The 25,384-nt window shown below is 38.7% G+C and overlaps 1 protein-coding gene across 1 annotated transcript in view; it reads left to right on the top strand.

Annotated features, from left to right (window-relative positions):
* The first annotated feature begins 2,001 nt into the window (after positions 1-2,001).
* LOC122838891 (neuroligin-1-like) overlaps positions 2,002-25,384 on the top strand; it is a 215,610-nt gene continuing 192,227 nt past the window's right edge. Inside the window, exon 1 of the mRNA XM_044129921.1 lies at positions 2,002-2,467. The gene's annotated coding sequence lies outside the window, so the exon portion shown is untranslated. The remainder of the gene's footprint in view (positions 2,468-25,384) is intronic.

Here is a 25,384-nt window from a genome sequence, read left to right as displayed (position 1 = left end):
AGCTTCCCTCTTAAGGTCTATTTGGGGGTCCTCGAGAAGAGGGTCTGTTGGATAGTCGAACCGCGGATTCAAGAAGAACAGAGTGGTTTACGTCCTGGTCGTGAAACACTGGACCATCTCTACACCCTCAGCAGGATCCTGGAGGGTGCATGGGAGTTCACTCAACTGGTCTACATTTGTTTTGTGGACTTGGAGAGGGCATCCACAGGGCTCCCTTAGGGAACCCTGTGGGGAGTTCTCCGGGACTATGGGGTACCGGGCCATTTGATATGGGCTGTTAGGTCCCTGTATGACCAGTGTCAGAGCCTGGTCCGCATTGTTGGCAGTAAGTAGGACTCGATTCTGATGACAGTTGGACTCTGCCAAGGCTGCCCTTTGTCACCAATTCTAATTTTTAGCCACAACCACAGTGTTGAGTGGATCCTTTTTGGTGGCCTTAGGATTGCATCTCTTCTTTTTGTGGATGATGTGGTCTTGTTGGCTTCATCAGGTCCTGATCTACAGCTTTCAATGGAGCGGTATGCAGCCTCATGTGAGGAGGCTGGGATGAGGATCAGTGCCTCCAAATCCAAGGCCATGGTCTTGAGCCTGAAAAATATAGAGTGCCTTCTCTGGGTTGGGAAGGAATAAGAAGGGGTGTCCTGCCCCAAGTGGAGGAGTTTAAGTATCTCGAGATCTTGTTCATGATGAGGGACAGATAGGTACAGGGTCTACAGTGAAGCTGGTGTTGTACCGATCTATTGTGGTAAAAAGCAAAGCTCTAGATTTACCAGTTGATATATGTTCCTACCCTCATCTATGAATATGAGCTTTGGATCATAACCAAAAGAACAAGATATTAGATACAAACGGCCGAAATGAATTATATCCCAGGGTGTCTTGGCTCTCCCTTAGAGATAGGACGAGAAGCTCTACTCTCAGTCCCTGGGAAGGCATCTGGTCAGGATGGCTCCTGGACGCCTCCCTGGTGAGAAGTTCCAGGCACGTCCCACCGGGAGTCATAGAAAGTCATAGAACACATAGTCAATAACTGAAGCATTACATTTTGTGAAGGCCAGTTAGTTTTCATTTTTTCCTATTTTCATTGTGGATGGTGATGCTGTGGGCAAGTAGGGGTCTCCAGTAGCAGTCATGTGGTAAATGTTGTAACAAATGAGAAACCTCTGACTAAAGACACGGCTGCTGTCCTGACATGCTAACTGGTCAGTATTCAGTTTTCAGGCAGCATAGACAATATTGCTGGATGACACCACTATTTAATTTCCCTTTGGGATTGACTAAATATTTCCGAACTTGAATTTGAATCATTTGTTGGCTCTGCTAATCCACCTGATTTGCTTAGCCACTTCTCAAAGCCAGAAAGAAAGATTGTCCCAACATGCAACATTTTAAGCAGAAAAGAAAACAACATAATTAAAAAAACAAACAAACAAACAAAGCTGAACTAACATAATGGTGCTCCCCCATGCTACCACCATGAGCTGGAATGTTCATTCTGTTTTAATATGAGTTTTGCTCCTCTGAATAAATGTACTTGAATGAAGACTGAATTTGTGTCTGATTAATTTGTTTCATTAAGTTTTACCAACAAATCTGCCCACTGCTACATGATCGCAATTAGTTAAAAAAAATGCCATTAGATTGTGTCTGCCAGGCTTTATTCTTTTTAATAAATGTGTTTCTATGTAATCCACCTGAGCAAACTGAAAGTTTATTCACACGCTGTTAATCTATTCTTTTATTTTTTTTACTGCATAAACAATCTACTGCATATTTCGTTGCATATAATTTCTGTTTGGAAAAAAATAATAAATCTCCCACCTCCATGTTTCTTTAAGAGCGCGCTGAGGTGAGGGAGGAGGCGGAGGGAATCTCCTGGCCGTGGTGTTCCCTGAGAGGCCGCTAGGCGCGTCTTTGCTCCATGAAAGTCTGCAACAAAGACCGTGGAACTGGCGGAGAGATGGAGGGGAGGAGGGGGAGAGGAAGCGAGAGCGAGAGAGAGGGAGAGAGGACAGCGTTTTATCAGCCAAGTGCAGCCTGAATCGTGAGGAGCGGACGATGGGGAAAAAAATCCCTCTCCTGTTTCCTTTCCTCTAGCATCACCTTCATTAAGATGTAGACCGGTGCGCGTCCAGAAACCCGGAGCCTGCTGGTCACAGGAGAATCCTTCTTCCAACAGTTCTTAGTAAAGAACCAAACACATTTTGGATTTACGGCGCACTTGTTCTGAACTAAAAGGGGGCTCCTTAATTTCTTTCTATATGTTTGGAGGTGTTGGACCGCATCTGAGCTGAGTTTTACCTCTGGAAGGGCACCAATTTGATTTCCAAACGCTGGAACGTCAGGATTCTCTGTCCTTATGGGGCTTTTGGGAGGACCGGACCTTATCCTAACGGGACGTAACGCGAACAGGAATACAGTGTGAAGGAAGAAATAAAAGCGCAACGAATGGGATTCTTCTTTAACGGTAAATAAATGTCTAGACTCAATTCTGTAAGCTCTGTGAGGCGTTAAGTCATTTGGCTTTGGGGCTCTGCTCATTTCCAAGTGAAATCAAGCAACTACGATGGAGTGGGCTGATGTTTATTTCTTGATTTTTCACGGTAGAATTATCCCGGAGATGTGTTGGTGAGCGGTAAGTTCAGATGAACGCTGCCTGGCTTTACAACATGAAATGAAATCACATGTCTGTTTTATTGGTTTTTTGTTTTGACTTTCTTTTTTTTCATTGTGGGTGATGGAAAGGTGGAGGGGAACGGGAGTACGGGGGCCGGGGTTTCGTGGTGGTCCTTGTTGAGAAGCATAAAAAAGTCTTCTTTTTCCCTTTCTGTCAGCCACTTTATACTCCCTTTCTCTGCGCTCCGAGCGCATAGACGCACAGAGTCGCGCACTCTCGCAGAGCGAGCTGCGCTAAACAGCCGCGTTAGAAATCCTAGCGGGCGTCTGAAGAGGCTCTGCTGGGAGTTTGCGCCCACAAAAAGGATTTTACAGCGAACAGAACGCGGATAAATTAGCGTGTCCTTTACCACCTGCGGATCGGGAGTCTTCTGTCACTGACCTAAACTAATTTTTATCCACCCTTCTTGGAGTTTAATCTGTTTAACATTTGGGGTTCAGTGAAATATGTTTCTTTGCAATCTTGCTGTTATGCAGGATGTGTGTCTAGATGAAGGTAGAGCTCCCAGGGGGCTCAGTGTGAGATGTCAGGACGGAGAGGTTTCTGAGTAACTATAGAGGTCTCTCTATCTTCTTCCCGACTCAGAAGAGGGAGGCGGAGGAAAGTTGCGCCTGTTGGCCACTGCGGGGGCACCATCACCATATAAAACTGGATGAATGCGGTAGTTGTGAGAGTGCGTGTGCGCCTATCTGTGTGTGCGCACCTAACGACTTTTGTCACACACAAAAGAAGTGATGGTTCCGGGTGCTTGGATATCTGGTTGCCACATTCATTCTTTAAGGATAGAATCCCTTAAAAAAAGCTTTGTGTGACATTCAGAGTCTCAGTGGTTAGATATGTTTGCTGATGTGCAGGGCCGGCCCAAGACTCCTTGGGCCCTAAAGCAGAATTTGGGTTTGGGGGCCTCTATTTCTGCTAACAACGTTGATTGCTGCTATCAAAAGTCAGATACTTAGCTTACCCTAAGTATCTGGATGATACTTAGAATCATTCAGATACACCTATTATGAACTTATTGCATCTCTGATAGTGCTGTTTACATTATACACTGTATGCATGTATAATATAGGATGCATTTATTGGTTGGCCAATTTATCAAGGCTGATTACCTTAATTTTGGGAGATCGGTGAACGGCCGATACTTACATGTAAAGCCAATCTTATCCCCTAATCTCATCTCCCTCAGCAAAGGTTTAGAAATCAGTCTCTGTCCTCTTCTGCTCTGCAGTGAGAGATTTGACTGACAGAATGGCCCATCAGATCAGGTCTGCACATTTACAATAATAATAATCACCCCAATGTAGCCAGGTCTTCACATTTCTTTCTATATTTAGCAACATTTCAGACAAAAAAATAAAAATAAATAAAGAAATAAAATTGGCTAAAATCAAAATAGGCAGGACGGGCTTTTTAAAGATCGGAAACTGGCGATCGGCCAGAAAACTCAAATCCGTGCAGCCCTACTTAAGATGGAATACATACACACATATTCATGACATACATTGATTAAATGAATTTCTCGTAGGTGTAATTCCAGTATATAAAAATCTACTTTATACTGGGGGACTCTTTCTCCAACACATTCTCCAACACATTCTCACTCTTTACTCATCATATATTGACGACTTGGGATAATTTCTGACCATGCGTTACATGTTTATCAATCTGTAAACTTATAAACTTACAAGTTTACTTATTGACCCCCTCACATCAATAATTGACGATTTGAGAGGATTCCCTCAGCGTCACATGTTTTCCGTCAATTATTGACGTGAAGGGTTCTCTCAACCACTCCCTAAGCATGCAAAACCCACGAATTGGTTAGGTTTAGGGTCAAGGTTAGGGTTAGGCTTAGAGTTGAACCCCTTGGGTCAACTACTGACGCGAAGGGGGTCAACATGTAACGCTGAGGGACCTTCAAATGCTACAATATATGACGAGTAGGGAGTGAGAATGGGTTGCTTTCTCACCTGAGAATATATACCGGATCTGGGTTTATTCTGAGCCTTCAAATAATTTTGAAGGTATGTTGAAGAAGTTTAGAAGTTGATGTAAAAATAATGTTTATTTTAGCCACATAAATTATCATGCTCAGCAGCAAACAACATATCGCCAACTACAGCTCATAGCTCATTGATTTTATGCAGTCATGTAGGCCAATGTTAAAACATTTTTCTAGAAAATATCATTGTTTTAATTATTGTTGTCAAATCTTATCAAATATGCCATTTTGAATCCAAAAAGCATCAAAAATTTCTAGTTAACAGGGAGAATCAACTCATTTAAAGTAGGCTGGAGCCAGTTTTGGTGCCGACTAGAAAATAATTATTTTCCTAATGCCAATTACATTAATAGGTATTCCTGTATGTCAGCAGGTATTAATTGATGCATGCTAGGTTTAATAAATCCACTAGCCAATAACTCCATATTGTTCTTAAAGTAATCAATTAGAACTTCAGAATTTTCAAATATTTGAATATGTCAATTGTAGGGGTGCTGTGGTGGTGCAGGGGTAGAGCACAACTCACATAAGGAGACCTGAGTCCTCGATGCGGCTGTCGCAGGTTTGAGTCCAGGCCTGAAGACCTTGGCTGCATGTCTTCCCCCTCTTTCATTACCATCTTTTCTGTCTGAACACTCACAAATAAAGGCTGCTAGAGTCAGTAAAACCTTTGTAAAAAATATATGAATTGTTTACATTAAGAAAAATCCTAAAATAATACAACTCACATGATTTAGGTCTATGAATTTTATGTAAAGTGCAATGTTTGCAAAATACACATCCATAAAAAAACGAAAAAAGTTACCCTCTATGGCCCCCACCCCCGCTCCTCCCAAAAAAGGAAAAGAAGAATATTTTCCAACTCCTGCCACAAAAAAATAAAATAAATAAAATTGTCTCTCTGCTATCGCCCCTGTAAGGCCTTTCTCAAGTCTGTAGGTCTAAACTTTAGACTTCTAGAATTCTCATATTCTGCTAAATAAAGTATCACATTCATCTTCAGCAAATGTAAGAAACATTATTGAAATATTGCCCCTTTATCATGAGTTTACATGTAAAAGTATGCCCTGCAATGGACTGCAAGGTCCAGGGTGACCCCACCTCTCACCCGTTGACCGCTGAACATAGGCACCAGCAACCTTCAAAACTTTAATGGGATGAGCGTGTAAGGTAATGGATGGATGGATTTCTAAACTCAAACGCAGCATTATAAAAAACATTTGGTTTAAAAGCTCATTCTCAAACTGCCTCCCACAACCACAGTTAAAGAGAGTGAGTACTGAGTAGCTATTGAATATCCTCATGCTCATGAATAAGCAAGAGCATAGTGCAACTACAATTTTCAGAAGCAAAATGCATAGAAACTAAAAAAAGCATGTTATTACAATATCAGCTGCAGTCATTACATTTTCAAAAGATTTTTGTGTTTCATAATAATCAGCCAATTTCTTGCTACATTATTGGTGAAATGTTTATTTGTTTTAGGATATGCATTGCATAATAGAGGATTTGATTTATTTTTGGCTGGAATTTTTCAATATTTATGGGTTGGTGGTAAATATGGACGTACCCTACTTCTATGTTGTTGGGAGCTGTTGTCAGCTCATGGATCCAGTTTGTGTGGGGGAGCAGACCTGAGCAGAGCGGAACCTTCACATTACATAAAGAAATGCAGGATTTGAACCTGCATCTCTCTTGCTTAGAGGCAGAACTGCTGACCGTTGTAATGCTCCACTCTTTCAGAGATAAAATAGTCTGTTAAAAAAAAAGAAGAGCAAAAGCCTTGACACCATGTGACATGAATGCTATTCCTGGCGGTGTGATGAAGACGAGATCTGCCACTGACCTTTTTAATGAACTTTGATTTTTATGTTATTTCTTCTCCTTTTGTATTTGTCCTGTGTGGATGATCTTCGCTTGTTGGAGTGTGTGGAAGGAGGGCCCCGTGGGCTCTGATCTACATGTCTCAGAAAACCTCTGCTCTCCTCATCGATGTCTTCCTCATTTTTTCTCCCCATTCGGTAGCGCTCCCCTGATGCAAGAGCTCCCTCCTCTCCCCCTTCTCTAATCATTATCCACCGTTTCTATTCTTGGGATTGTGCCGCTTTGTAAATTATACACTTTCAGTTGGCTTATGGTAGTTTATTGTTATTTCTGAAGAACTCTTTCCTTTTTACTATTGTGTTATTGTTGTCATTGAAGCTGCTCTGTATTTATAGCTGGCTTGTGAAATTGCTGTTTTGATACATCATGCATGGGACCTTCTGGCTGTTTTCAACCAGTGACGCTTGCCGTAGCTTGGGTAAATCATTCCCTACTTGCCCTGCCAAAGAAGTATAAAGATGTGGCATTGCTAGCAGCCTGTCTCCTCCTGACTGAGACGATCATCGAGGATGATGTGGCCTCTTCCTGCAGACCTGAGGTGGCCATAAGCTTTATGCAGTGTCACTTAGTGCACGCTTTTACTTCCAGCTCATCACATACGGCTGCTCTGTCAGCTCCAGCAGCCCTCAAACTATAATACGCTGGCTTCTCTTTACTGCATTTTCAATGCGCAGCATTAACATTGTAATAGGCTGTATATTAAGCCAGACTATGATCTCCTCTCTCACTTATCCAACTAGTTTGGGCCATCCTCTCAAACCAAAAAGGTGATAACAAACAAATAAACAACAGTATTCTCACATAACCCTTCAACTGCAGCCTTAAGGCAAAACACTGGTCTTGGCCTCACAACTTAGCCCATCACCAGTCCATTTCCCTACTTATATAGACTCTGTAGTCTGTTTATAGCCTAGCAGCTCCTGCACATTGCCAGCATACTGGCTTCTGGTGTGAGTTGCTGCTGGCTCTTGTGTGTGATGGAAGGGCCGCCTCCCGCAAGCAAGGGGTTTGGGGTTCTTTGTGAAGTAAAATCAGGCATTTTGTGCCATAGACTGTATATTTGTTTACTTTTTTTGACAAAGATGTGACACTATACTCATAACCTTGTTACAGTTGGGGGATCAAGATTATCACTATTTTGACTTTTACCAAAGCATCCTATTTTGTTACACACAGGTTGAACTCAGGTGTTTTTACAACTTATAGGCATGTTTCCTACACTTCCCTGGAACCAGATGAGTTTTTGTTTGTTTCCTTTGTTTAGGATAAAGAAAGATTACCAGAATGAAAATTTACTGAGGAAAAGGTCCCTGTACTAACTCTATCAGATTCCTTTTGAACATGGTTGTCGTTATGCTTCGAGTTTGTAGCCATCACTCCTCTTTTGCCAGGGCTCATCAACTTCTTTAGACATTTTTCTCCTCGTTTCAGAGGCTGAAAAAATTTAAAGATTTTGCTAATTTCCCTTTTGACTAAAATTGTCTTTTGCTGAACCTTCTGTCCATTTTAGGCTAGTTTTAAATGTCCAGCAGTTGATATATTGGCTTTGACTCAATCCTAGGAAAAGGTTTTTAACTATTAACTCTTACCATAACTAAAAGGTGGTAAGTGATGGTTCAGTTAGGTTTAATAATTTACCCATCTTTGTATTTGTTTTCTTTAGGGTGTTGAAGCTGAAATTGTGCAGTTCTGGATCAGTGGTCTATAAACACTGCTGAATGCTCTTTATTTTAGGATCTAATTATACTGTAATCAGGCAGTGAGGAAACCATTACAGTAATTGAAATTTGCATCTTTCTTTACTGAGACAGCAAAAAATAAATTAGGTATTGATAGTAAGGACATAGATGTTTTTACTCAGCTACTCTGTCTTTGGTCTGAAGGGAAAAAAAGCTTCTTTCCTCTTTATTTTAGTTGCTGCTTAGATTCACTGGATGTTTTATCAGACACTAATCAGGATGAAGAAAACTCAAAGTCAAAATATATCCTGGTAAAGAAGACAAAACATATTAAAGTAGCCATAATATAAGACATAACCTGTCATATAATCAGGTTAGTTGTTACTTCCTGTTAGGTTAGGTACTCAGGCTCTCAGTCAGTTATCATTTTGTTGAGTTTGTAACAAGTGTTGCAAAACAAGTACATATAAATAATGCAAAAAGTCAACATAATGAAGGGGCAAGTTTAAAAATAGCAATTCCAAGAAGATCGCAAAATCTGCTTGGAATTGCTTTTTAAATCTTTCTAAACTCCTATGAAAATTAGTTTTAATTTTATGTTTACCTTCCAAGTCATTAAATCACAGTTTGCAGGATTTAAGTAACTGTTGCCAAACGATTATGGCACCTATTGTGTCTGTGTGAAACAAATAACTTTACTGTAGGTAATAGTGATTAAATGATTAATAATGTATAATCTGATGACTTACTGAACTTGTTTCTGCATAATCATTTTTCTGCTTTCATTCCGGTGGTTGCTCTTATTAATGACTTGTGAAGGTTAAAAAAATGCCAATTTCTCCTCATCAGGTTTTATATCTACAGCTGGACCTGCTAGGGCAGACACAGGCACCTCAATTTTACAACAATACAGAATTAAACCTTTTTGCAGAATCTCATTTCATCTTGCTTACCTTGCGTAGATATATATATATATATATATATATATAATTCCCTTCTCTCACCGCGGGTGGTCTTCTCTCTTTCTTACTCTGAGCTAGGGTCCTGGGAGAGGCCTGAGAGCTTGAGGGTTCTGGACAGTATCTTGGCTGTGATGAGGACTGCACATTTTTGGACTGAGATGTCTGATGTTGTTCCTGGGATCTGGAACAACATCAGATCCCAGATGTTGTTCCCAACGGCTTTCCTCTGTTGATTGTCCACTAAGACAATGTCCGGTTGGTTTGCCCTTACCATATATTGGTTGTTTTTTAAAACAACCTTTTCGTTTTATGTCCTCGACGCGGCTGTCACAGGTTTAAGTCCTGACCTGGTGACCTTAGCTGCATGTCTTCACCATGTTTCATTACCCACTTTCTTGTCTGACCACTCACAAACAAAGGCATCTAGAGTCAGTAAAACCTTTGTAAAAAACAATATGTTACTTATTACTGACATCGCTGCTGGTGGATATTTATAGGTTTTTCAGAATATGAACAGTTCATATAAGTGGTATTTTCACACAAATTTCGGTTAGATAATTCTGGGATAATTTAAAACACTTTACATGCATAATAATTATTGCAAGAGGTAAATCTCTCAACCAAATAATGACCTTGTAAACATTCTAGAAACTGTCAAAATATCGAACATGGACAGTTTCTGTGTAGACATACTTTCTTTCAAAAACTACTTCCTGTTCCATTACAGAATTTTGTTATTAAACATATTAGGTCCCACTAATACCATGTAACTTGGATATTGAAAAAGTGCACATTAAGGAGAAGCTTGGTTCTCAGCCTGGTCATGGTCCCATAACTTTACATGCATACTAAAATAGACGTTAGTATGTCCAGCATGCAGTAAAATAACCAGTTGCATGTTTTTACATTTTAAATAAAAATTATTTGTATGTTTTTCTTTCTTATATAAATAAGAAAAAAAACAAACATGTACTTTAAACCTCCCAGGTTTAGACAGTGGAAATTAAAACTTGTTTCAAATGCTTTGATGCTTAGAATGGAAAACCATCAAGCTTTTTGCTCTCCTTTGTGTCTATCTTTTTCCCCTGAGGGTTTTGCTTTTTAAAAGGGTTTAAATCTTTTCACACATATGAAGCCAAAAGGCCCAGATTGTTCTGGGAGGCTTCTATAAGCCTTCTGCATGGAGTTCTACAGCCCTATGGCTATAGAGGGTGGCTTTGTGTATTACAGGTTAGCATGACTCTGTGTTCTGTAAAATTAATAAAACTGTAATGTATGCATAAGACAATGTTAGTTATTAATTATTGAGATTGAGGGAGAAAAAGACTTCTAGGAATAACAATGTGGGGATGGGGAGGACAATAACCATAATTACTAGATTCTAGTATTATATAGTGGCTGCACAGTGGTGCAGATGGTAGAGCTGTTGCCTTGCAGCAAGAAGGTCCTTGGTTCGATTCCCGGCCCGGGGTCTTTCTGCATGGAGTTTGCATGTTCTCCCTGTGCATGGTGGGTTCTCTCCGGGTTCTCCGGCTTCCTCCAACAGACCAAAAACATGACTGTCAGGTTAATTGGTTTCTCTAAATTCTCCATAGGTGTGAGTGTGTGTGTGAATGTCCTGTCTGTTTCTGTGTTGCCCTGTGACAGACTGGCGACCTGTCCAGGGTGTACACCGCCTCTCGCCCGGAACGTAGCTGGAGATAGACACCAGCACCCTCCTGACCCCATTAGGGACAAGGGTGAACAGAAAATGGATGGATGGATAGTATTATATAAATCTATCTTTAAGCAAACAAAACATCCATCTCATTTTTCTTACTTATTTAATAAAAATAAAGCACAGCAGAAAAGCAGTGTGTGTAACACAATGAATCTGTGCAGCTCACTGGATGAATGATGGAAGTTAACCAGGTGGAGGCCAGTGGAATCCTGGGACGATTGTCCATGTGGTGGCTGATCTGATCTGAGGACGGAGCTGAAGATGGAAACGTAGGAGAGCAGACAGACAGGTCGCACAGAGGTGATTGCAATGAGAAGCGTGGCATTTATCAGCTGTAGAGCGATGACAGACAGACAGACAAACAAAGTGGACGCTGAGTGAGTTTCACTGAGTAGCTCTCAGGTGGTTCGTCCTCACTCGGCCTGGTATCTGTCCTGATGGACGCATCTCTCACTGAGGTGATGGTAGCGAGGAAAGCCATTTTCATGCTGACCTATGACTTCACTGGTGACCTTCCTGGTAACCAGGCGCAAAATATCTGCCAGGTGAAGTGAACAGAAGTAAACTTGGCTCATCCACCACCCACACGTCGGTCACTTTTCACTTTATGTAACAAGAGTGCTATTTAAACAAGCCTGCTTAATATGGACGCCTCCAGACTGTGGCACTGCTACAAAACATCCAGGCATTTAATCCACTCAGTACAGATGATGGCACAGAACAAAATACATGCAGTTTGGTGATTATTATACTCATCTTCTCCATCACATTAGGTAACTGCTTGTGCAAAGAATAAACATTTTAAACTAAATCAGCTCTTTAATAATCATGACCATACTATAGGTAGGTAGACTGGATAAAAATAGCATTTTCCTGCTACAAGGATGAAGAAGAAAAAGATGGGTAAACTTATGAGACAGCGACAGGAGTATGAGGAACAGAACATGCACATACTCTCAGCACACATTCAGTCTGTACTCATATACCTTACCATTCCCTAGGCTAGCTTGTGTGTATTTGTGTGTTTGTGTGCGTGGGCTTTGTGTGTGATGTGCCCTAGGCTCTGTGCTGGAGTTAAACTCTGCTTGTAGGAGCCAAGGGCCCAAAACACACTGATCCAGACTGACAGGCCAGAACACTGGCTGCGTTCCCCAGTCAATAGCCTGAACAACAGTCAGTCAGCCTCTTTCACGACACTGCTGCCTCAGGACCAACAGTCAGCAAACAGCCCGCAAAGAAGAATATTTGCTGCCAGAAAGTGTAAAAAAAATGACGGAGAACTCTACAAATATTTTATGCATTTTGTTTGTGCTTGGATCTTCTTCAGAGACGTTTTGTGAGAACCTCCTGCAAACCCAAAAACCACAGATAAGTTCATATATTACATTAAGAATACATTATACATGCAGTCATGCACAAGATGTTCAGATGACGAAAACACACATTTTTCGTAGAGAAATAACGTTGCTTTCTCTTGCAATAAATGTGTGTGATTTGAAAAAAAAGGATTCCTTGCAAAACATAGCAGTATGTATTTAAGGTAGTGTCATGGTTAGGTTTTACCAGGACTCGAACGCAAGCAACAACTACGGAGACACAACGCAGTTTAACAGATTTATTGAATTTGTTAAGAGCAATGGAGAGAGGCTGGAGAGCCGTTAATCAGCGGCAGCAGAGAGAAACCGGGTGAGAGGAGGAACTGAGAAAAGGTGAGCAGTTAAACCAACCCGTTCTCACTCCCAACTCGTCGTTGGTTAAACAGGGGAGTAAACAGAGAGAATTATGGTGTAATCTGGTGATGGCTTACAGTCTAAGGACTGGGATGAGCACAGGTGGATACATGGGTTTCCCAGCAGTTGGTGTGGTTGTGGGTGCTTCCAGATGGAGGAGTCCCAGCAGGAGACTGAGGGTGGACAGGCAGCAGTTGGGTGGTACTCGAGGAGGTATCCAGGGGCGAGACCTAGAGAAGTAGTACAGGTATCGAGTAGTACAGGTGGGTATTAGCACCAGGGACTGGTCAGAGCTGGTTCTATGAGGAAGGAATAGATGGGAGAGGAGTTAGAAACAAGTTTAAATGCTTTAAGCGCAGCACTGAGATCTAGAGTGTACCACTGTTGACGCAGAACCATTTGGCATCTACCTCAGGGAAGTTGCTCCTATTTAAGGCCCTTGTTGATTGGTGATGATGAGCACCAGCTGGATCCCATCATTACTGCCACCCTGTAGATGTAGAGAAATCGCAAAGCTACTCCCCTGCAGAACCCAATAGATAGGATTCCAAAAAAATTTAGTGGCACCTATAACTAAAAAGTTAGCTAATGGACAAATTATAAGACTCAAGTGCTATAGCAAAATGGTATTAATGCTAAAGTGCTAAGTTCAACCATTTCGACACCCAGCTAAGTTGTAGCTTGTAGCTATACAACGATTCATTTTGGGTACAGAATAAATCTCATTTGTTGCATTACATCACAAATGGGGAATGTGAGTACCGGAAAATACTGCATTTACAGTTTCACTCGATAGCATGACTATAAACATCTGACTATTTGAAAAATTAGCATGACCCGCACTCTGCTCCTATCAGGAAATAAAACAAACCTCTGACACACAAACTGTGTTACAATGGTAAAGATAGTGAAACTCCGCCTTGTGTCTTGTATGTTTTACTTATACAGTCTATAAATGCTGCCCCTCTAAAATGAGTCATGCATTTCTGGCTCATGAGCTGTTTAATATAATAAGTTATTAATTCTGTCATTTCATCAACGTGTTTTCATCAGATATAGTCCAAATTTTGATGCACAAACAATTTCAAGTGAGTTTTTTTTTATTGTGGTTTCATTATTTAGAAATAAAATTTGCGAGAAAAAAATACAACCACAAACTGCAAATCTTGGATCAAAAAAGGTCAAACTTCTGAGCTAGCACAAACTAAACTGAAGGGTTCTGTCCTTCTAGTTGAAAAACAAACATTAGTGGTAGCTTGTCCTTCAATGTCTGAGGAATCCCGAAGGTTCGATCAGAAGCCAACTTTGTTGGCTGCTTCATCCACACTATGAAAAACCTGAAAGTGAACTTCTGTGTCCATGAGAGTCACAAACTGAAACACATGTTCTGTCTGAGCATCCACACAAAAAATAATAAAGTCAGGAGTTATAGCACTATTTTCTAATAAATCTCCTAAATTTCAGCTCTCTGATAAACTGGTCATAGGTCGCCATCTTTGTCGCAGCTAGAGTAGATTCAAGCTATGAATAGTGTAATGCTAACCAACCAATAGGCAGACATTAAAGCCTTAAGATTCCAACCCACCTCATTTGCATAATGAAACATAGATATAAAAACAACAATGCATGTATAAGGAATAGCAATATATATATATATATATATATATATATATATATATATATATATATATATATATATATATATATATATATATATATATATATATATATTACTGCTCTTATTTTTAATGTCAGTTTTGGTTCTCCACAGAGACAGAGAGAAGGTACTGAAAGAACTGGTTTATATAAATGTCTTTGAATGAGTGGAACTGTTGGTGATGGGGAGGGATAGAGGTTTCTGTTCATTTCCTGTTTGACCATTTTTTCATTTTTTTTCACTGTAAAGCTCTACAGAGCATTTCTATTGTGTCAGCTCAATACAGACCTAAGTTAAACAAAAATAGTAAGAAAAAATATATTTTTAAAATGCTTTAAATAAATAATGTGGTGTCATTGTTTTTTTGGTTTCAGCATTGTACTGCTTTGCTGCATTGGATTCTCACAGCAGTCTTACTGACTGTAGACATGGTAACATTTATACCTGACCTTAAGCGTGGCAGATTTCTGAATTGCATAATGTCATATTAAGAAATGGCACTCTCGTTGGCAATGGCTCTTAATTAAGCATGCTAGGTGCTTTCCCCAAGATTTCAGAGCATTGCATCATTAAATAAGTACCAGCACTGTCCAAACTTTTCTTTTGCATTCTCTGCTAAACTATTCAGGCGATTATGAGGTGGCCTGTTTTTTTGCATGAATTCCATTTTACCACAGATTCTCTTTTCACATAAAGTCTGTTTTAGTATAAATCAGTTTTATACTTAACTGATTTATACTAAACTGCATTTTGATGATCCTTCAGGGCCACATTAGGATTCTTATTGTAGAACCTTGACCAAATGAATGGGGAAACTATGTTGTGTTACACATTTCACACTAAAGTAGTCAAGTATACCTTGTGTTGGACTGACCCATAACAGCAAACAACTATAAACACCTAACCCAAGCAAAATATATAGTTTCTCTAAAACTGACTCATGAGTAAATCAGCTAAAAGCTTCTGTTGCTCCATCTCTTCAGCAACTTTTAACATGGACCATAGTGAAATTTTCCACTGATCCATTCAACTACCAGCATTTTACACCTACTGCCTGATTGATATTCTAATGTGAATTGTTATGTAAATATGACATTTTCTTGTAAGAAACATCTGACTCTGTAAAGCATTTTGGCATTCTTCATCATTGTACAAAATTGCACAAATACAAAATATCACACGTGTACACTGCTCTTTCTGTTATTGTCATGGGGTGTGTTTGAAAGAAGGCATTATTAATATTAATGTGAATGTGTTTTCCCAAAACCAAAACACTGACATGAGAAAGTTGGGGAAATTAATAAAAGCCATTAAAGACAGTTTTTGTAAAGAATCAATAGTGGAAAAAAATCTAATTGATACCATGCCCTTTATGACACAAAGAGGAAAGAAATGGAAGTGTCAGGTTAGTTTAGCTCAAGCCGTTTTAATTCAGATACTGACTGGCAAAACTCTGTTTGCAATGTCAGCAACATGTTAGTAGAAAGTCCTGACAAACAGAAAATTCTCTCATTTCAAGTATAATACACTCAGACCAACTAGTTCTCAGAGCAGAAGAGTTGAATCCGGTTAGACCTGCAAGGCATCCCACCGAGGGTCACTATAAATCCCTTCTGTAATCCCTGGTGTGTATGTGCATGTGTATGGGTGTGTAAAAGAGTTTGTCATATTGTAGGCGGAGGTGAGATGAGATGCTTAAAACAGGGTAAGACAATTGGATGGAGTGATGGCAAAATGTGAGGATGGGGAGGTTTTATCACAGTGCAGCAGCTGGAGAAGAGCTGTATATAGATGGTTGATGGAAAAAAGAATATGGATATGGATGAGACCATCCACAGCACCGGCTGATAGCGTTTAGCTGAGTGACTGACTAAGCCATAAGTCTCCCATTTCTTTCCCTTTAACTGTTCTCTACTTCTCCCTTCCTGTGTTTCAAATAACAGCGTGTTCCATGTGTTGACGTGCCAGGAGGAAATGATTGGCTCATAGTTTTCCCTGACTGCCCTCTCAGACAATCACTGCACCATTGGATCCTGCCACATACTGACTCCACTTTATTAAATGCTATAATTCAGTCTATTTTGTGAGTGTGGGTGGGTGTTAAAGCTTTAGCGAGTGTTCACAAAATTTTACAAATGTGTAATTCATTAACTTTTCAAACCGTTTACATATCTCACTAACTTAAACGTGTTTGGAACGTAACTGAGTTGGTATGATGTCATTCAGAGATTCACGTTTTGAATTTATTTGGACATTTAACACAGTAGTGCTGATTGTTAGTTCACAGTCATTCATTTAAGTTCTGACTTGTTTTTTTTTTTGTTTGTTTTTTTTGACATTTTCTCCAATTTAAGCTTCTGATATGGCCAATATTAATGACTTCATTTAGGCTGCTGGCATATATTATCTCCATGTTTATATCCATCCATTAGCTAAACCCACTTATCCTTATAGGGTCCAGGACTTGGCCAGGTACCGTAAACTGGGTTAAATCTATATTTATATACCATATGCATTTTATGGATACATATGGCTGATGAGCTGGTAATGACAAATAAGCTAGAGAGAAATGGCTTTTGAAAATGTGGAATACATAGATTGTCATAGAATGTTAGTGTTTCAGTGGTCCTGACACCTAAACAGTCACAGAAACATTGGTGGACATTTGGGTTCAGAGTAACAATGTTTGCTTGATGTTTCAAATGCTTGTAAATTCTATGTAGTAAGACCAAATGATTTGAAACTGGGATATTCTTTCTGCAAGGTGATAGTGCTAACAGCTGTTCCAATGTAGCTTCTACATGCAGTGACTTCATCAATATAAATAGCAGGTTTATTGCACTAACAAAGGGAGAATTGTGCTTGAATTGATTTTCTTCTTTTGGAAGCTACGGTTACCTTCAAAGAAATAAGCCATCCCAATGATGTGTGGATTTTGCCTAGCAGCTGAGGGTGTTCACAGTACTTTCCAACTACACTACCATTAATAAAGAGCAACTACTAGTATTTTTCTCTAAAAATCTAGAAATAGCTTTGTAATCTGTAGTTTTTTTCAGCAAGAAGGAGCCATGTATTGTAAGGCAAAAGAGAAATTAGTGGCTCCCAAGTCTTAACACTATTGAGAACATGCAGTCAAGTCTCAAGGAGCAAGTGAAGAAGCAAAAGCCAACAAAGTAGGAGCAAGTGAATACTCTCAGCACATAAGAACATCTCCTCAGAGGAGATGGAATCCTGTGAGGGTCAGTGAGGTACCAAAGTTATGAAGAAACACGGTCAGAAGGGACCATTGATTCTTCTCCAGAAAGACAATTGATTATTGAATAGAAACCTTCTGCTCCTGTTGACCAAATAAGTAATGAACACATCTATATGCTAATTAATTCTTAGCAGATTCTGAGGTAGTATGCTTGGAGAAAGAAAGGTTCTAAACATCAATCCAGAAACACTATGCCAAAAGTGAAGTGTGGAACGCCATAGATAATAGCACATCTAATGAATTCAGGAAGTCTTTGTTAGATATAATCCATTCTGTCCTTTTTCATTTCTACATGATTTTTTCGTGTTTTTGAAATCCTTAGACGTATAATACAAAAGGTTATGTTAAACATTATGGTTCTTTCTGTGGAACAAAAAAAAATCTAGTTGTCATGGTGTCACATACCATGGTTTGATAATGAACAACAGCTGTTATTGTTCCATTACTCCTCACTTGCCATTCCCTGTCTACCAATAGGTGGTACTGAGTGGACAGGACGTCCCCTCTGTCTAAATAAACCCATCTATAAATCTGGGTGTTTCATAACTTAGCATTCTTTTGTCTGAAATGAAGCCTGTCCATGATGACACCTTTCATAATGGAATTCAATTACAGTCTACAAACACAAAAGTGTTCCTAATTGTTTTTCTGTAAATGCTTCAGACACATTTTTTTCTTTTCTGTCTAATATATGAAAACTATACCAGACATACAGTCTAACATAGTTAAATTAAAACTTTATTTTGAAAGATCTCCTTGAGTTGGTGAGGGGACATTTAATCTTTCCACTTTAAGTAGTTCTCAACGCTACTTCCCTACTCCAACACAACACACAGTCGTCATGGGGACTTGCTATTTGTCCCCACATGTCAGTGGGATTGTGTAAACAGAATTATAACCCCATGACACACACACGCACGCACAAGCACCCATACATGTCACTTTACCGACTGTCACTGAGCGTAATGAAATGGCAGCAGTGTGGCTGCGGGCCGCTGTGGCTGATCTTAGTTCATTAGAGCGGTGAGTCAGGCGGAGGCCATTCAGCAGGGATTTGTTACGCTGCTCCACCACTCCTGCCCCGGCCAGGAGTTGAAATTAGGAGAGATGAAGAGAATGATGAGAAGCTGTGAGGAGACAGACGTGAGGTTAGGGGAGCAGAGCATGAGGAAATTGAGAGCAAAGGGAAGAGCCTGATGAAAGAAAGGTGTCAAAGAAAAGGGAGGGTGGAGTTGACAATGTGGAGAAATTTAAACTTATTGGTCAAGAAGAGAAAAGTGGACATAGAAGAAATGGCAAGAAAGCAAAGTCAATAAAGAGCCAATCAACTTTAAATATGATAATCAAACTTTTTGAATAATGTGATAAAACAGAGAGAGCTGCAAAGTGAAGGAGTGAGGGTAAAAGGGTAAAGACCGTAAGGTCACACAGGATGTTAGAAAATGGGCAGCATCAGAAAGGACTGGAGAGTGGGAGCTACAAAACTGCACTGATTCCTCACCTGAACAAACAAAACAAAAAAAAAAACAACAACATAATGCACATGAATAGAAAGGACAATATGTGCAACTTACATTTTGTAAGCTTTGAATAGAAGCTTTGTAAATAAAGTAGATAATTCCAAAGATGAGTTACTACCATAAAAAGGGAGTTGGTGATCACTTGATAGGAAGCTGTCAAAAGGTTTTTTCTCCTTTTATACATTTCTTGATTTTTTTATTTCTCCACATTCAATTTTGGAGCTACATTCAAAAATGAATGTAGTTTTCAAGTTATAATTTCATAGATTAAGGGGAAAGGGCAAAGCAACGTAGTTCTAGGGCTTTGGGACTTCAGCTGACCACAGATTGTCAAACCAATAGAGTCAGGTTTGTTTGTATAGCAAATTTCAGCAACAAGGCAGTTCAAAGTGTTTTACACCATAAAAACCTAATATAATAACCGATTATGACGCAAGCATTAAGCATTACATTTTGACAAATGCCATCATCAAAATCATCGAGAATAAATATAAATCAAATATGGTAAAGAGGCAGTACCTTGTTAAAATGACTATTTTTGAGCTTTGTGTTATGTTATTCCCTCAAAAACATACATGGAGTATTGCCTTGAATCTCTCCTGCATGTTTGAGAAATCCTTTAATCTCCATAGCAACTATAACTAGCTGGACCTAGCACCACACACAGAGCAGTCATCACCTGTAAATCCCCCTCTCACCTCCTTCAGACTAACCAACAGCAATTAGCATACAGATGATGGAATTGCACATCTGCTGAGCTCTTTATGCAACCTACTTCTATGTGAAATGCTTATAAGAGATGTTGTGATGATTTCCTGAGTTTCAGAAAGAGCAGGAGTTTTTAAAGAGGCAGAAACCAAATATCAAGGTGTTAAATTATGATTTCCAATTTCTTGTCATATTTAATATAGCATTTTTATGATAACTGAAGGTAACATATTTACTTGAGTCCAGTATAAGATGACACAATGTGCCTGGAAAACACATAGTTATGCCACTTTAATCAATCTATACAGCTGATATGAATCAGATAACTCTAAATGTGAATTTTTTGCCTTGATTTAAAGGAAATGGATTTGAGAATAGAAGTTCACTTTATACAAACAATCAAACTTGGTGTGGTCATCTTACGGTGTGAGAATGCTTCACTGTTTCAGCACATGGATTGCTTTCACTGATGGGACCATGAACTTTGTCTTCTACTGACAAATCTGAAATTAGAATGCCCCATCATTCATTTTTGACCTTATACTCAAACACATTAACCTTTAAGGGAAATACTTTTCTACACAGACTTTGGTCAGTTTGGGAATCTTTTTCCCAAACTGAAATTTGCCTCATGTAAAAAAGCCATCTTTAAAAAGCTAACTTTCTTATTCAGCTATCTTTGAATTAGGTTGATGATCTGAATCATTTGCAGATCCTCAACGGGGTATATGTTGCTCGAGTTCAGGGAATAGGCTTCAGTTGATGTGAAATAACCTGCTCAAAGTTCCAGAGTTCTTTTGGTATAGAAGAGTTTACGAAGCTTTGTCATTGCCTTCTTTTGCTCAATTCTAACCACATTTCATTAATCTGTCTGGGCTTTCTCTCAATGAATGGGATTTCTCCAGTAAAGTTTCTACCAGGCTATTCAGCGAACAGAAGGAGAAGTTGTGAACAATGATGTTGATTCTCTGCATTGTTCTAGAATTATAGTCTTCCTTTAATATTGAATTAACTTTAACAGCTGTGTCCTTCAGTTTCCAAGACTTTGTGAACTATTTCCAAACAGCAGAATTAGTTTTTGTCAGGTAAAAGTGTTACAGCTCTCATTCAGTCAATGGGTGTTCCAAAGGCATTTCTGGCATCTTTACAATAAAACTTCACTTCATATAAAATGTATGATAGTTGTTTCAAAGTTGTAACTTTTTAAAAGTTCTGCTTTACATTGATAACCCTGATGCCAGACCCAGTCCTGGTGTACAGCAGCGCCTTTAATACTGGAGGAACTGCGTCAGATGTTCAGATTAAAAAGCAAACTCAGCAGGGTGCTAGAACGTTGAGTTCAAAATTAAAGCTTTGAAGGGAAGAAATAGCCAAGAAATAAGGAAATTCAGGTGAGGATGAAGAACAGAAAGGTGAGGAAATGGAGTGAAGATGGAAAGTGAAGATTGAGCAGGGATTTTCCAGCCAGTTCCCTGGTCCAGGCCACATGTGAAATTTGCCTCGCACACCCAGTGGCATTCAATCAGCAGTCAATTGAAGCAAGATCAGGGGAAGGGGAGAAGGAGTGGGGGATAGAGAGAGCAAGAAAATAATTAAAACATAGTATGCGCTAATAACAATATTTTAAATATAAAAATTTTAATCAAAATACAGCTTATAACTGAGTGCAGAAAATTTATGATAGATAGATAGATAGATAGATAGATAGATAGATAGATAGATAGATAGATAGATAGATAGATAGATAGATAGATAGATAGATAGATAGATAGATAGATAGATAGATAGATAGATAGATAGATAGATAGATAGATAGATAGATAGATAGATAGATAGATAGATAGATAGATAGATAGATAGATAGACTCATTGCCTTTTAGAGAGTAATCTGATAGGACAGAAAGGGAATGACGGGAGCAATTGGCAGCCACGCAAGTACTCACACAGCACAAAATCAGAGCAAAGTGCCGCAGACTGAAGCTACATTCTCCTCTAGCACTGACTAATCTGTGCTCCTCTCATGGAATTATAATCCAGCGCATTTTATTTAAATTTTGGCAGGAGGTGTGCTAGAATGATGCACTGCTAGTGTGACTGGGTGCAGTACGGTTGTGTCACCAAAACAGCAAAGGGCTCCACTTTTTATGGTAAATTACATTATCAAGCTAACCGTGTGATGTCAGCCTGGTCAGCTGCGTGGAAGTAATCTGTTCATGCTGTCCTCTCTTCTCTCCATTGCCTTCAGCATTCTGCAAAAAAAATAAAAACTGCAATATACTTACATAAATAGTTCCTGAATGTGCTTGTGTGCTCTGTTGAACAGCTGCTCATCAACCGTTTTTGCTGTTTTCTATACGGATGTATTGTTCCTTTGTATTGGTCTTTCATAGAACAATCTGGTGCAGTGATTTCACATGCATTGCCTACTCTAATCTTCACACAGACCCAGTGGCTATGTCTCATTTATGTCAATGTTGTACCCCAGCTAAAATGTCAACAAGTGAGAGTTTTGGTTCTCACTGGATGCTTAATACTGTTTTTTCCTCCTTACTTCACATGCAGACTGAAAACATACAAGGTATCTCTGATTGGTCTCTTCAGCCTAATGCTATTGAAGTGGGAAACTAACAGCAAGAGGTCTCAAATCACAACACATCACTGAATTTTAAGGGAATCTAATACCTGATACTCTGAAAGGATTTCATAAAATGCACATTCTTTATCAACTAATTTGGTCACTTCAGATATTACAACTTCTAACTATACTTATTACAAATTGGAAGGATAGGTTGTACAAAGGAAGATGCAAAAATTCAAGTATAGGAATTTTTACTTTATCCATCATGCATATCATAAATGTAAATTAAATGTAATATGCTTGTTTTGTACAGGTTAGGACCTGAATCTGTGCATTGTAATGTAAAAAGGTTTCTTCATGAAACCTTAACATGACAGATGAGGCTAAATCGTAGCAATACAACGAACTGAAGGAGTTCTGTGTTTTACATTATGTGAAGCAGAGCTACTTTCTGGAAGAGAGGTTTGATTTTTCTGCCTGTGCCTTGAATACTGGAGTAATCACAAGGCCCAGATAACCCATATCTGAACCCTATTTGTTTAGTCAATAAACAAAGCAAAAAAAAAAAAAAAGCATGCCATTGCAGTTTTGAATTGGAAAACACACTTGGAACTCAGATGGAAATATACCAAAAAAAAAAAGAAGCAATTATTGAGCTCTTGCTATGAAAAGTTTTTTAAAGCAATATCCTTTATTGCTCAGTCATTCCTTGTGCTAATTAGCAATTTAAATGTAGAATGCCACTACCTAATATGAATGGTTGATTTCTGGGTTAAACTAGGTTTCTAGTCACAGAGTTTGTTAACAAAACAGAGAAACACATTTTATGAAGGAGATTCAATTTGTCCAATATGTGACATGTAGAAGCAAATTCTTAAAAACCCCCCACTATATCCACGAAATTACTTAGTTTAGTAAATTTCAATTGTAGAACTTTAGAGTTCTGTAAAGCATCTTAGTTGTTCCCAGAATTACATTTTCTCTTTATTTGGACCCAGAATCTGCTGTAGTCAATTCTCCAGTTTGGGGGCTGCAACTCCATGTAACAGGACCACTGGCACCTCATCTCTCAATGTCTGTATTTCCTCTTTGAGGCCTTCGCATTTCTCAAATGTCTGCCTCTTCTTTTTGATATTGCTATCACATCAAATTGCAACATCTTTCTTTGCTGCATTCTTTTCTGCTTTGCTAGTTAGCCTTCACCAGCTTAGAGGCCTGGAAGCCCCTCAGGACTTTAGTTTATAATTCTCCATCACTGCTAATAGTTCTTTATGTTTTCTTTTCGAAGTGAGTCTTCTATTTTTAAAATAGAAGACTCACGTTTTGTGCAGTTTCCTCTTCCTTCTTAATGCTCTTCAGTCGATCTGTTTACTGTTGAGAGTGGTTCAGCAGTTGCCGATGATAATAAACTAAATTGCTATGGGCAGGCCCCAATGAACTATCATGCTCTGTAATGGAATGCACCGCTGTAACCATGGTTATTCAGTAAACCCTCATACAACTATTTATGACCAGCGATAAAAAAATGAGCAACATATGTCAGAATCCTCAACAATCACTCTCCATGATTTTTCCCTCTTTACCTGAGGGGACCTCTTCCCCATCCTCAATAGATGTTTACAATATGTCTAGATGTCTGGTTGCAGTGCACAGTTTTAGGGCCTTCTCTTGTTCCAGTCATTACTACTGCCTCTTCATATATATGAAGTGTCTGTAGTAAGTTTTTTTGTTCTTTATGAACATCATTTTATAGATTCTACTATAATTTATGATTTAGAAAATTCTGAATTCATCTGTGTTTAGAAATTACAAAGTCCTGCTTTTCAGTCCTCTTGATTTTTTAATAAAAAAAAATCAAGTCCTCTTGATTTAAAAAAATCAAGAGGACTCATTCGCTTGGAATGACCTTTAAAGATACATGCTTTTTTTGTTTGTTTTTGTTTGTTCAATTGAATCCATTTCTTCCATTTTTTGTTCAGTGAAACTTAGCAAATGTTATCTTTAAGAAATATTTTACCTGTAAGTGAAGTTATTCCAACAACCACTGAAGGATTGTTTTCTCAGAGAATTCAACTCTTTTATTGATTCTATTAGTACGGGAATTAAATGAAGGACAGAGATAGCAGGGCACCAATAATGAAGAAATACTAAGGAACAAATAATGCACAACCAATGCTTTAGTTCCTACTTTATGGCAACTGCAGTCCATTCATACACTAATCCTCTTTCTTGTTTTACTCTGTAAAACATTTGAAGGTGGTTTAACTTGAAAATGAAAGTCCACCTGATGCCTTGAAAAGGCAGCTTAAGTCAGCAAGAAAATTATATTGATCTAAACATTGTTCTGAATTCATTAATCTTGAATTGTCAGTTTGCACTTAATGCTGCAAGTAAAACCAAAATATTATTTCACAGTGTGCAAGAAAAAAAAACCTTCCCCCACTTAGCTAAATATGTGTTCTTTAGTTGAAGTGCACATATTTCTCTAATATCAAGTTGAAATAACTGCTTATTTTACTTAAGAGTAATTTAAATTCTTGTTTCAAATTGCAAGAACACAATTTCTGATCTGATATTTATTTTTAATAATAATGAATTAATGAATTCACATTGATTTCTGCTCAAAAACAAGTAGTGTGAACAGGACATTATACTCAAGCATTAAACTAAACATTTCTCTTAATAACACACAAAAGTTAGATCAATGAAACACACTTTTATCTCAGGATAGAAAAACATGGTGCTAAGCACTCTGGGAAATAGTTTTTGCTGCTGTCTTTTTCTTCTGTCAGTTTTTTAAAGTGCCAACCTAATAACTCCAGTTTATTCAACTCTTGGTGGTTTGACAAAATAAAAAAAAAAGTTATCACAACTTAACTTAAGTTTATCTTTCACAAACTGAGACATTTAGGGTCAAAATCTAAAATGCCCTAAATTTATTTGATTTAGAAAATAGCAGACACAACTAAATGTGCCTCAAATATTTTACAGTGTACTTGTGAGGTCCGTTT

The sequence above is a fragment of the Gambusia affinis genome, linkage group LG10, assembly GCF_019740435.1.
Source record: "Gambusia affinis linkage group LG10, SWU_Gaff_1.0, whole genome shotgun sequence".
Taxonomy (NCBI): Eukaryota; Metazoa; Chordata; class Actinopteri; order Cyprinodontiformes; family Poeciliidae; genus Gambusia; species Gambusia affinis.
This window is presented reverse-complemented; position numbering and strand designations above follow the sequence as displayed.